Here is a 14002-nt window from a genome sequence, read left to right as displayed (position 1 = left end):
TTGAATGTTGTTCTCAATGCTGCTATGAGCATTGGTTCATATTATATCTGTTTGAGTCCTTGTTTTTCTTAAGAGTGGACTTACTGGATCGTATGGCAATTTTACATTTAACTTTTTGAGGAACCACCATATTGCTTTCCCAGTGGCTGCACAATTTTATATTCCCATTCCACACTCTTTTTAATGAGCCCTTTTAAGTTTGCTAATTTATGACTATGAGATCTTCCTTCTCCTCTGAGTACCCTGAGATATCTTCCCTGAATATTCGGAGTCTACTTCTCACCTGCTAATCTCAGGGCATTTCTGTGCATGCAGAATGCCTATAGTTTTGTTATTGCTTCAGCCCCCTAGCTCCCCTCTTTACTTCCTGAATTGTAACTCTTAGAAATGATAGTCTAAATTTTAAATTCTGAATCTGCTGTCTCATTTTCCACAATTGTAAAAACATTAATTGACAACTAAAATGCCATCATTTGGATGATAAGCGGCTTAGCTGAAAGTCTCATCCAGGTTGCACCCAATAGGGGAGACAGAGATTCCTAAAGTCACCTCATGGTGCTATTACCAAAAGAAGTGGAAGACATCCTGGATAGACAAAAATATCTATTTTTTAATGTTTGCTCCTGTATGCTTACATCTCATTTGTTATATAAGTATTGAATCGTCTTCAGCATCTGAAATGAATCTGTAGATTCATTTAATTAAAAGACAAATCAGAGCTGAGTATGCAGATTACAGCATTTTATTAGGGACACCAGAAATTTCGCTGTAACAAGAAAACAGGAGCACTTGCAAAAATGGACGCAGCTTCAAGCTTCTATGGATGGCAAGTGATTTTTACAGACACAAAAAGGAGGTTTGCTTTACTCCTATTGATTGGATGAGGGCTTGTCCCTTTTACAGAGATGGGTTTAGGGCAAGTGGTTTTGTTTAGATTTGGGTCAAATGTAATGAACTAGGACTTGACTGCTGGCTGAGTCAGCCGCTTTGGTGGGGATTTCAAATTTCAAGTGATATAAAGAGGAAACTCAAGATGGAATTCAGATAGAAAGTAGGGCACTTTCTTTTCTTTTTCTTTTTCTTTTTTGGCTTTGAGGGATCCCTGGGGCTTTCTTTATATAATTTTATCAATTTGTATCTATACTCATGTGAAAGATGTCCACAAAAAAGTAGGAGAGAAAACTCTCAAGTTTCAGAGCTGTAGAATTTGTACAGTTCTGTATTTTGCTTTAGACAAAACAGTAAACAAAAAACCTCACATGTGTGAATATATATTTATGTGTCTATGTGTGTGTATGTAAATGTGCATTTGCATTAAAGATCTAGAAGGGTATGGCAGGGAACCAACAGTGCTACCCCAGGGGAGGAGGCTGTGCTATATTGAGCCAGTCCACCCTGGGCAGCTCTGCTGGGGATTTGCAATCATTGTCGGTTCTGATTTGTTTGTACTCTTACTGTACTGGTTTTAAATACATTTAATATCACTGTGGGGATAGGAATCAGGAGATAGGAGAACGGGTGACTCCTGTTCTATTATACTTTACACTTCCATACTGATTGAATTATTTTGGTGGTAAGCGATAAAAATAATTGAAAAGTGCTAACAGCAACACAGTAAATCTGATATCTTTATGAGTTTTCTATAGAAGCTTTAGAATCAAAGGCTCATGGTGTAACTTTATGCTATAAAGGAACAATGGCCCAATGAATGGGTTCAGAGCATGAGGCTTCCAAACAAATGTGAATTCTCCATTGTAAAATGGAGAAATTAAACCTAAAGAGGTTTAGCGATTGCTCCAGATCTTGTAGCAAGGTAGCAGCAAGACTTTTAGTGAGAAACCAGGGCCCCTGGTGCCCATTCTAGGGCCCTTTCTACTTATTATTATTGTGCATGTGTCTCTGTGTGTGAATGAATGAATGAGGGGATGTTTTAAACTGCTTTTTTTTTGTAGTTCACTTAGCTTTAAAAGTACAAGACGAGATTAATTAGAATTTAGCAGCAGAAGATAAAGAAGAAATGTAGAAACTCCTACCAGTTATGCTAATAAAGCTTAAAATAGCTTTCAAATATCAAATATGAATTTGACTTGGAAAAATAAGACACAATGAGAACGTTCTTGAACATTAGCAATGGAACTGTCTAATATTAATGTCATTTCTCCCTTTGAACCTTTAGGCAGTTCCAAGTTGAATGAGCCTCATGACAGTACAGGCATACCTTCCCAACAGCATGAGTTCACTTAGTGTTTCTGCGTCACATTTTAATTAAGGTATGTGCATTGTTTCATAGACATAATGCTATTGCACCCAATTTTTAGGGAAACCCTAAAATCTATCTTTTTATTGCAATATTCACTTAATTGCAGTGATCTGGAACAAAATCCATAATATCTCCAAGGTATACATGTAATATATTCAGAAAGAACTGGGAAAGGACATAAAAGGCTTCATAAACTTGTAAATATAAAGATAGGGTGGATTAGATAAATGGAGGACAGAGGAAGCCCAGAAGTTCTGAATAAAAACTCATTTACATACAAATGTTAACTCAGAGAAGTCCATAACTAGTAGCTAGGGCAACGGTTACCACAAAAATAAAGAAAAAGTTTTCTTAATATTGCAGCATATTCATTTTAGTTGATAGAATATAAAATATTTACAGAAAATATTAAAGTACTTAAGGTGATGTGGTCAATTGATTGTAAAGGCCCCCAGATCCCTCACCTCTCTCTGTTTCACCACCCTTTGTAATGCATCATTGTAGTCAGCCTGTTTCCCTGCCCCTTAAATCTTTTCTGGCCACATGACTTGCTTTGGCCTGTGAAATATGCTAGAAGTGGCCATGTGCCATAAGACTAGGTCTCAAGAAAATTTCTTTGCCTCTGTTCTCTCTCTTAGCACTCTGCCTCCAACATTAGAACACGCTCAGGCCAGACCGCTGGATGGTAAGTGATCTCAAGGAGACATGCCAGTTGTCTGCTGATGAATGAGTCCAGCCAAGATCAGCTGAGCACAGAGAAATTGACCAATTGACATGGGGACCTGTAAGCTCAATCAATGCATACTGTTTCAAGTCCCTTAGTTTGGGGTGATTTGTTAGGCAGGACACTGTGGCAATATCTAACTGTATGCGTGTCCATGACTACTTAGAATTCCAATTTCAGAACGAGCTTGCCATATAATTATGAAACTGCAGATATCCTCCTAGGAGGGAGGAGACATTTATTGCACGACCATGAAATGTTGAAGTCTCAAAAGAAACAACGTAAACACACCAATACATGCATACTACACACACAAAGACTTTGCCTTTAAGGAGTGTCTCATTAGAAAGACCACATGAGTATTCATATAAGTATAAATGAGTAAATTTAAACATATACAGCTGCATTTTTGTTTGTCCAGTATCTTTTTCTCTTCTCTTGGTAATAACACTATTATATGCCTTTAGGGAACTCTCTCTCCTCCACTGGGGACACTTTAGGTGACTTTAAGTCAAGCTGCCTGCGATACTACTTGGCCAAAGTAAATGAAACTAATCAAATAATCTCTCTGTGGAATCTAAGCTTGAGCAAGTTAACATGGATTGGAGTTCAGTCATCCCCATTCATCCCCATTCATTTGAAGGGTTGTCTCTCAAATCACAGGAGCTTCTCTGGTTTCTAATCTTGTGGGGATATATGTATGTGCAGTTTTCTCTCCATTTTTTTCTTTATATAGAATAACCACTGATCTTTATTTAACTTGAGGAAATCTGCATTATTTAAAGGCAGGTAAAATTTGAGCTTGTATCAAATCTGACAAATTGTTTTACAGTATTTAGAATATTACATTAATAATATCAATTGAGGGAAAAACTAAAAGCATCACATACTGATGCTCCTGGAAAAGGGGCATAGTGACCATAGTGTCCAGAGCATAAAAAAAATCCTAGAGAAAATGCGTTTAACTTACTTGTGTGAAGTGGTTTTCCTTTGGGGAGAGGAAAAGTACACTTTAACCAGAGTAGGCTCATTGCATAATTCTTCAGTGATGTGTACAATTTTCAAGTAATGGAGTGGACTTAAAGAATATCTTTAAGAGCAGCTAGTTTTCTGCTCGCCCGCTGGGGCTTGATCTGTTTCTGCATCACAGTTTCTAGGGAACAAGTCTTTTATTCTTGAAGCAACTTCTATAAAGGAACCATCAAGAATTTTGTCTCCCAAAAGGATAGATACTGTATGATTTTGACCCACCTAGAAAATGTAAACTCAAGTTTTAAAATGTAAAATATAGGGGACCTAGAGATAGGAGCTAGAGAAGGGAGAGAGGTTACCTAATAGGTAACGAACTGCCATCACCTCTCTCCATTCCCATACGCTTAAGCTCCCTAACTTATTGGTTAATTTCCTAACTTAATGGGAATGGATAGAGGTGATGGTAGTTCATTAATGCTCTTAAAATGGTACCATATTAAAGGCAAATATGATCGAAAGGGGTTATTAAGAGCCATGGATCTCACTGATTAGCACTACAAATATAAACGAGTTCTTGTATGAACAACTTCAAAGCTATGACACCTGTATAAAGAGTTAATAATAGAGGGACATTTGGGAAAAACTGTGCCTATTGCTTACCATGGTCCATATTTAACAGGAATACCTCACTAGTACCATAACAACACTAGGGGTAAATAATTTGGGGAGGGGCGACGATAAGAGTTAAGGGCTATAACTACTTGTTAAAAAGTACTTTGAAATTTATCTCATATAAATTTTAGCATATATATATATATATATATAAAGGGTTCAGATGGTTGGCTAAAATACAAGGTGGCCAACATTACCTGAGGTTGAAATGCCAGAACTGCCCTTGTATAATGTAGATGAGGGGATCCAGAGGTTTAGAGAAATTGGAACGTTAGAGTGGCTTTGTCGTGGAAGATGTGCTCACATACCCCAGGAATGTCCAGAGGACACATCTTTCACCAGAACCTTGAGAAATAAATTTGTGAGACTAGCGCCATCATCCCTGAAGAGCTCTGTATTTGCCCTTCTCTGTGGGTCAGCTATTACTGTGGGAACTGCCGTCACTGAGCTGGAATCCTTAAACACAGTAGCAATGATCAGACCCCAAGTTGGTAGAAGCCATGTGGCAACAGTTAATCACCATAGACAAGGTATTCATGGCCCCCACAATAGACAGCAGACAAAATAATCTGATTTGCAGAGACCTGTGGCATTGGCTAGTATCATGGGCTACCTAGAAGTAAAATAGATGAGCAGTCTACTAAATTCTTGTTTGAGCTATATAAGCAGAAGAATGCTAGGTCAAGTGAACAGAAATCTAACCTGAATTACAAAACAGAGAGTCATGGCCCCTTAATCAATTGCCAGACTTGAGACAGTTTACAGACCCAGAGCCTCTTGAATGAGGGGAGGGCTGGGTACCCTTGGGGAAGGTCCATTTCATACTGCCCAAAATTCACACTGTTAACCTTCCTCCCAGCCTTCCCCAAGGAAACTTTTACCAGGGTGTGTGTGCACTAGGGAAAAGGTTGATATTTCATGGATAATTAGACACTGGCTCAGAAATGACACTAATTCCAGGAGACCCAAAACATCACTATGGTCCATCAGTCAGAGTAGGGGCTTATGGGGGTCAGATACTCAATGGAATTTAAGCTCAGATCTGTCTCAAAGTGGGTCCAGTGGGTCCCCAGACCCATTCTGTGGTCATTTCCCCAGTTCCAGAATGAATAATTGGAATGGACATACTCAGAAACTGGCAGAATCCCCACATTGGTTCTCTGACTTGTGGAGTGAGGGTATTATGGTAGGAAAGGCCCAGTGGAGGCCACTAGAACTGCCCCTACCTAGCAAAATAGTGAATCAAAAGCAATATCAGATTCCTGGAGGGATTGCAGAGATTAGTGCCACTCTTAAGGACTTGAAAGATTCAGGGGTGGTGATTCCCACCACATCCCCACTCAATACTCCTTTTTGGCCTGTTCAGAAAATAGATGGGTCTTGGAGGATGACAGTGGATTATTGTAAACTTAACCAGGGGGTAACTCTTATTGCAGCTGCTGTTCTAGATGTGTTATCATTGCTTGAGCAAATTAACATATCCCGTGGTATCTGGTATGCCGTTATTGATCTGGCAAATGCTTTTTTCTCAATAGCTGTGAGTAACAACGACCAAAAGTTTGCATTCAGCTGGCAAGGCCAGCAGTATACCTTCACTGTCCTTCCTCTGGGGTTTATCAATTCTCCAGCCCTATGTCACAATCTTGTCTGCAGGAAACTTGATCATTTGTCCCTCCCACAAAACATCACACTGGTCCATTATATGGATGATATCATGTTGACTGCACCTAGCAGCAAGAAGCAGCAACTACTCTAGATTTATTGGTAAAGCATTTGTGTGTCAGGGCGATGGGAGATAAATCTAACAAAAATACAGGGGCCTACCACCTCAGTAAAATTTCTAGGTGTCCAGTGGTGTGGGGCATGTTGAGATATCTCTTCTAAGGTGTAGGATAAGCTGTTGCATCTGGCCTCTCCTATGACCAAAAAAACAGGCACACTGTCTAGTTGGTCTTTTTGGATTTTGGAGACAACACATTCCTCATTTGGGTGTGCTATTCTGACCCACCTACTGAGTGATCAGAAAATCTGCTGGTTTTGAGTGGGTACTGGAACAAGAGGAGGCTCTGTGACAGTGCAGGCTGCTATGTTAGCTGCTTTGCCACTTGGACCATATGATCCAGCAGATCCAATGGTGCTGGAAATGTCAGTGGCAAATAGAGATGCTGTCTGGAGCCTTTGGTAGGCCCCTATGGGATCATCACAACGCAGACCCTTAGGATTTTGGAGCAAAGCCTTATCATACATTGCAGATAACTACTCCCTTTTTGAGAAACAGCTACTGGGATTTAATAGAGACTGAACCCTTAACCATGGGCCACCAAGTTACCATGAGACTCAAGTTGCCTTTCATAAGCTGGATGTTGTCTGTCCCACCAAGCCATAAAGTTGGGCATGCACAGCAGCACTCCATCATGAATGGAAATGGTATATATGAGATAGGGCCAGAGCAGGTCCTGAAGGCATAAGTAATTTACATGAAGAAGTGGCCCAAATGCCCATGGTCTCCACTCCTGCCACATTACCTTCTCTTTCTCAGACCAGAGCTTTGGCCTCTTGGAAAGTTCCTTACAGTGAAAAGACTGAGGAAGAGAAAACTCAGGTCTGGTTTACAGATGGTTCTGCACAACATGCAGGTACCACCCAGAAGTGGACAACTGCAGCACTGTAGCTCCTTTTTTTTTTTTTTTTGAAATTACTGGAATTTTATTTGCCTCAGGTTTATGACTTGCAACCAAAGACATTGTGCAAAAAAGCAAAGATTAAGTACACTTTGGGGAGACGCTGATGAATCACATTGGTAACAGAAAGGAGATCAGGTTGACAACAGAAGCCATTCAATACACTATATAGATTGCAATATTCAATAATGTTTTCAACAAAACTGTCTTTCTAAAATCAAGAGCAAAAAATTTAAGCAGTGTTTACAGTAGGCATAAATCTTATACAGTTCAAAGCGCATTTTTTTTTCAGAGCAGAGCATAAAATGGAAAAATGTATATGCAGGTGAAATCTAGCTACTGTACATTTATCACCTATCAAAGTTGCTTATATGTACCACAGTGTAAAAAAACACAAAAAAACAATACTGAACAAATAAAAATCTTAAAAATTGCCTGATGAAAAATAAAATAACCAGTGGCTTTTAATGGCTTCTCCTGGTTATCAGTGCTACAAAAGACAAAAATCCTCTCATTTGAACAGGTGATAAAACCAGGCACATCAAACCATTACCAAATTAGACCCAACCCATAGAAATATACTATCCACCCACTTATTTTCCATCAAAAGCTTTTTTTTTTTTTAAAATCTTGAATCTTCGAGGCCCATTTGGTCACAATATGTTACAAATATTTGTGTATGTATGTGTTTTTTTTTACACCATGATATCATATGTTTGTCTGGCATTATCCTAAAGCTAGTTTATATATGATGATGATATAGAAATAACCCAGTGACCATATGACAAAATGAACTCACTGGGTAGAAATAAAAGAGTAAGAAGGAATTCAGTTCTACTAAGGTAAAAAGGTCCATGTCAATCACTCATCATCAGTCCCACTTGCTTCTGACTGTTCATTTTCATCTTGTTCTTCGTCACTGTCAAAATCACTCACTACAGGTTTGGCTTTTCCTCAACTGGACCTTTTCTTGCCTTTTCCTTTGTCCCGACCTTTCTCGTCTTTCTTATTAAGCCTAATTTTCACCTTCACGGATTTTGCCTCGGATTCCGACTCCTCTTCATCTTCCCTCCTCTTCCTCATTGCTTTCATCCTCACTCCCTTCCTCTTTGGCGATTTTCTGCCGGGCGCTCTTAAACACTGACTGTAAGACGATGGAGTCTTCATAGATCTGGGATCCCTCCAAGTTGAATGTCTGGGCGTTGTGACAGAGAAGCATGACAACTTTCTCCTGGTCGCCCAGGCTCCGGTACTTATGATTACGAATTCTTTCCTTTATTTTTTTGAAATCCACTGGCTTCCTAATTAATTCATCGTATTCTGGTAATTCTTTCCTTGAAGGTAACTGAATGAAGACTTCACTGAGCTGACGCCCTGAACTATCTTTGTAGTTGATCACAGTATCAATGATGGCATTCATCTGCTTTGTCAGTTTGGGGGGATTTGGTGACAGTTTCTCAGCTGGAGGGCGGCCTCTTCTCTTCTTAGCCTTCTCCACATCTTCTTTTGCAGGATCTTTATCCACATTTCTTCGTCTTTTTCGTTTCTTAAGCCGCACTTCCTCTTCCATTTCTTCCAAATTGTCGTCTTCAATGGCACTCAAGTGTTTGAAGAGAACCAAATCCCAGCTTCTTTCTTACATGTCCTTAAAGGGCAATGGTGAGGGAAAATCCTCCCAGTGGGCATTACTTCAAGCAGTGCACCTGGTTGTTCATCTTGCTTGGAAGGAGAACTGTCCAGAGGTGCATTTGTATACTGATTCATGGGCTGTTGCTACTGGTTTGGCTGGATGGTCAGGGACTTGGAAGGAACATGATTGTAGGATTGGTGACAAAGAGGTCTGGGGAAGAGGTATGTGGACAGACCTTTCTGAGTGAGCAAAGAACATGAAGATATTTGTGTCCCTTGTGAATTCTCACCAGAGGGTGACTTCAGCAGAGAAAGTTTGTAATAATCAAATGGATAAAATCACCTGTCCTGTGGATACAAGTCATCCTCTTTCCTCAGCCACTCCTACCATTGTCCAATGGGCTCATGAGCAAAGTGAGCACTGTGGTTGGGATGGAGGTTATGTATGGGCTCAGCAACATGGACTCCTACTCACCAAGGCCGACCTGGCTACAGCTACCGCCGAGTGCCTGATCTGCCAGCATTAGAGACCCACACTTAGTCCCTGATATGACACCATTCCCTGAAGTGATCAGCCTACTACTTGGTGGCAGGTTGATTACATTGAACCACTTCCATCATGGAAGGGGCAGTGATTTGTTCTGAATGGAGTAGATGCATACTCTGGATATGGGTTTGCCTTGTTTCCACAGAAACTACTATCCTTGGATTTAAGGAATGCCTTATCCACCACCATGGTATTCCAGACAGCATAGCTTCTGATCAAGGAATCCATTTCACAGTAAATGAAGTGTAGGAATGGGCACATGCTCATGGAATTCTCAATTTTTTTTATCATGTTCTCCATCATCCAGAGGCATCTGGCTTGATAGAACAGTTGAATGGCTTTTTGAAGACCCAATTATGGTGCTAACTAGGTGGCAATACCTTGCAGGGCTGGGGCAATGTACTCCAGGAGGCTCATGTATGCTCTGAATCAGTGTCCACTGTATGGTACTGTTTCTCCCATAGTCAAGATTCATGGGTCCAGGAGTTAAGGGGTGGAAATGGGAGTGGTACCATTCACCATCATCCCTAGTGATCCACTAGGAAAATTGTTGCTTCCTGTTCCTGAAACCTTACTCTCTGCTAGTCTAAAGGCCTTAGCTCCAAAAGCAGGAGTGCTCTCACCAGGAGACACGACAATGATTCCATTGAATTGAAAGTTAAGACTGCCACCTGCCCACCTTGGGCTTCTCATGCCACTGAATCAACAGACATGAAAGGGGATTACTGTTTTGTCTGAAGGGTTTGATCTTATCAAGGGGAAATAGGGCTGCAAGTACACAATGGAGGTAAAGAAGAGTGTTCCCGGAATATGGAAGATCCCCCCTAGGGTGTCTCTTAGTACTACAATGCCCTGTGATTAAAGTCAATGGAAAACTGCAACAACCCAATTCAGGTAGGGCTACAGATGGCCCAGAAACTTCAGGAATGAAAATTTGGGTCACCCCACCAAGCAAAGAACCACAGCCAGCGGAAGTGCTTGCAGAGGGTAAAGGGAACATGGAATGGGCAGTAGAAGAAGGTAGTGATAAATATGAACTACGATCACGTGATCAGTTACAGAAGCGAGGCCTGTGATTTATGAATGTTTCCTCCCTGTTTTGTTATGAGTATGTTTCTATTTGTACATAAGAAAATATCTTGCTATCCTCTTATCATGATGTAAGTTGTATTGTTCATGTTATAGTATTTAAATCATAGGATATGAAATTTAAGAGTGAATGCTACCTAAGGACTTGCACCCTATTCTGGAGAAATGTAGTGCGTTTACCATTGTACACAGGACAGTTGAGTATTGTTAGGTGAAACATATGTCTGTTATTGTGCTCTATTTGGAAATTGTGTTTCAAAGTGATATATATAGCTGCCAAGTAGACTAGAGGTGGACTGTGATGGTTAGGTTCTAGTGTCAACTTGGTCAAGAGATTATGTCCAGTTGTCTGGTCAGGCAAGCACTGGCCTGACCATTTCTGCAGGGTATTTTGTAACTCGTTGATAAATAGAAATGCTGGTATATTAAATCATCAGTTAGTTGATTGCATCTGTGGCTGATCACATCTGTGATCAACTAAGGCGTGTCCCCAACAATGAGATAATCCAATCAGTTGAAGCCTTTTAAGGAAGAAGAGAGACATTTTTTTTTTTTGCTGCTTCTTCAGCCAGCAAGCCTCTTCTGTGGAGTTCACCCAAACCCTTCACAGGAGCTGCCAGCTTCACAGCCTGCCCTACAGATTTTGGACTCTTCCATTCCCACAGTTACATGAGACAACTTTTTAAATATCATATTTACAGATATCTCCTGTTGGTTCTGTTTTTCTACAGAACCCTGACTAATATAACAGGTGTCAATATCCCCATCCTATATCCCTTTAAGAAAAGTCTTGAAGATCCCTGGGAGTTGGGCAGAAATTCAGGAAGTGGTGAATAGCAGGGTTTTCGCACAGGTGCTCAGTATATATTTGGTAACTGATAGGCACAGAAGGAAATGAAGACTGGTCAGTATGTAATTGGTATGAGAGGTACTGAGGGTACACTGCCAGGCTCAAAAGGCCATTAAGAGCCAGGCAGATACTGTACATGAATGAAGTGAGTTGGGTGGAAGAAATGACTTTGGTGTAATGAAAAATGGCAATCGACTATCAGTCTCAGCATCACGATTACAGCCCAAAGTGGTGGGAGCTAAGGTAGACTGATAAACCTAGGCTGCATCAAAAGGGGTATTTGCTTCTTAACTGCAGGAGTTATTGCTGTGATCTTCATTTTGCATCTTTAAGCCCAAAATCCAGTTTCTCAGCCCAAATGTCCATCAACAGATTAGTGCCTGAACAAGCAGTGGTATATACATATGATGGAATACTACGCAGCTGTAAGACAGAATAAAGTCAAGAAGCACATAACGATGTGGATGGACCTTGAGGACATTATGCTGAGTGAGATTAGCCAGAAACAAAAGGACAAATACTGTATGGTTTCATTGATATGAACTAACATTAATGAGTGAACTTGGAGGATTTCAGTTAAGAACAGAGGTTATCAGGAGATAGAAATAGGGTAGAGATTGGATAATTGTAGCTGAAGGATACAGATTGTGCAACAGGACTGATAGCAAAAATTCAGAAATGGATAGCAAAATACTACCTGAGTGTAGAGCACATTAATGTAAGTACACTGAATGAGGATGAATATGAGAATGATAGAGAGAGGAGGGCACATATGAAACCAGAAGGAAAGATAGACAATAAAGACTGAGATAGTATAATCTAGGAATGCCTAGACTGTACAATGATAGTGACTAAATGTACAAATTAAAAAATGTTTTTGCATAAGGAAGAACAAAGGAATGTCAATATTGCAGGGTCTTGAAAATAGATGGTCATTCATATTTTAAAACTTCAACTTCTGTGTGAGACTAAAGCGAGAAGTGTTTATTTGGTACAAAATGTATATTTTGACTAGTGGATTTCCTAATTTAATTTATATGGATAGTTTAATTGAACACCGTAGTACATGGAGCCTTGAATAGGGCATGAGATTTTGTAGATTTGTCCAGGTTAGTGTGATGCCCTGATAAATCCCAGAGTGATCTGAACACTGAATAAAGAAGTATTTGAAAAGTCTCTTCGGGGGAAAGGGGAGAAAGAAGGAAGATTCAACTTCCCCATTTGGAGAATTCCTGATATTCTCATAAGCAGTGGGGACAACCAAATCTATAGGCTGAGCCCTTGATCTTGGAGTTTGCCCCTATGAAACTTATTCCCACAATGGATAGGCGAAGCCTACTTAAAATTAGGCCTAAGAATTACCCCCCGAGAACCTCTTCTGTTGCTCAGATGTGGCTTCTTTCTCTCTCAGCCAACTTATCACCGCAAAGGATAGGTTAAGCCTACTTAAAATTAGGCCTAAGAGTCACCCCCAGAGAACCTCTTTTGTTGCTCAGATGTGGCCTTTCTCTCAGCCAACACGGCAAGTAAATTCACAGCCCTCCCCCTCTTTACGTGGGACATCACTCCCTGGCAACGTGGGTCAAAAATCCAAGAATAAGCTGGGACTCACCATCAAGGGATTGAGAAAACCTTCTTGACCAAAGGGGGAAGAGAGAAAGGAGACAAAATAAAGTGTCAGTGGCTGAGAGATTTCAAACAGAGTTGAGAGGTTATCCTGGAGGATATTCTTATGCATTATACCGATATCCCCTTTCAGTTTATTGTATATTTGAGTGGCTAAAGGGAAGTACCTGAAACTGTAGAGTTATTATCCAGTAGCCTTGTTTCTTGAAGATGACTGTATAAAGATATAATGTTTACAATGTGACTGTGTGATTGTGAAAACCTTGCGTCTGATATTCCCTTTATCTAGAGTATGGGTAAAAATATGAGTATGAGTAAAAAAATATGAATAAAAATAAACAAATAGCAGGGGGAACAAAGGTTAAAATATATTGTGTAGATGGAAATATTAGTGGTCAATGAGAGGGAGGGGTAAAGGGTGTGGTATGAGGTATGAGTTTTTTCTTTTTCTTTTTCTGGTGTGATGCAAATGTTCTAAGAAATGATCATGGTGATAAATATACTACTATGTGATGATTTTGTAAGCCATTGATTATATACCATGCATGGAATGTTTATATGTTAAAAATGTTTGTGTTTGTATGTTTTATCATTAAAAATATTTTTTAAGAATCCAGTTTCTATTAAATTTCCTCAAACTTAAGAATTGGCAATTAATTAAAAAATATTTTCAAAACCCTGAGTCAGCCAAACAAAACATATTTCTGCAGGCTACATTTGTCCCATCAATCAGAGGCTATTAACCTTGGAAAACTTGGAGAATGTGCACGCGTAGCTGACCTGCTGGCTCACTCCTTGGAGTGGAGCAGGAGTTTAAGCTGCAGCAACTCCATCTCCTTCCAGATCTCCTGCTCCAGCTTCTCTAAATCCAGCACCAAATACATGTAGAGCTCCATGGTGAGAGTTAGAAGCACATCCCGCATCATCGAAGTTGGAGGTGATGGGAATCAGG

The 14002-nt window shown here is 40.0% G+C and overlaps 1 pseudogene; it reads right to left on the bottom strand.

Annotated features, from left to right (window-relative positions):
* Window positions 1-7700: 7700 nt before the first annotated feature.
* On the bottom strand, window positions 7701-13973 carry LOC143666765 (SWI/SNF-related matrix-associated actin-dependent regulator of chromatin subfamily A member 2-like; annotated as a pseudogene).
* Window positions 13974-14002: the final 29 nt, after the last annotated feature.

This window comes from Tamandua tetradactyla, chromosome 23, assembly GCF_023851605.1.
Source record: "Tamandua tetradactyla isolate mTamTet1 chromosome 23, mTamTet1.pri, whole genome shotgun sequence".
In the NCBI taxonomy this organism is placed as follows: Eukaryota; Metazoa; Chordata; class Mammalia; order Pilosa; family Myrmecophagidae; genus Tamandua; species Tamandua tetradactyla.
This window is presented reverse-complemented; position numbering and strand designations above follow the sequence as displayed.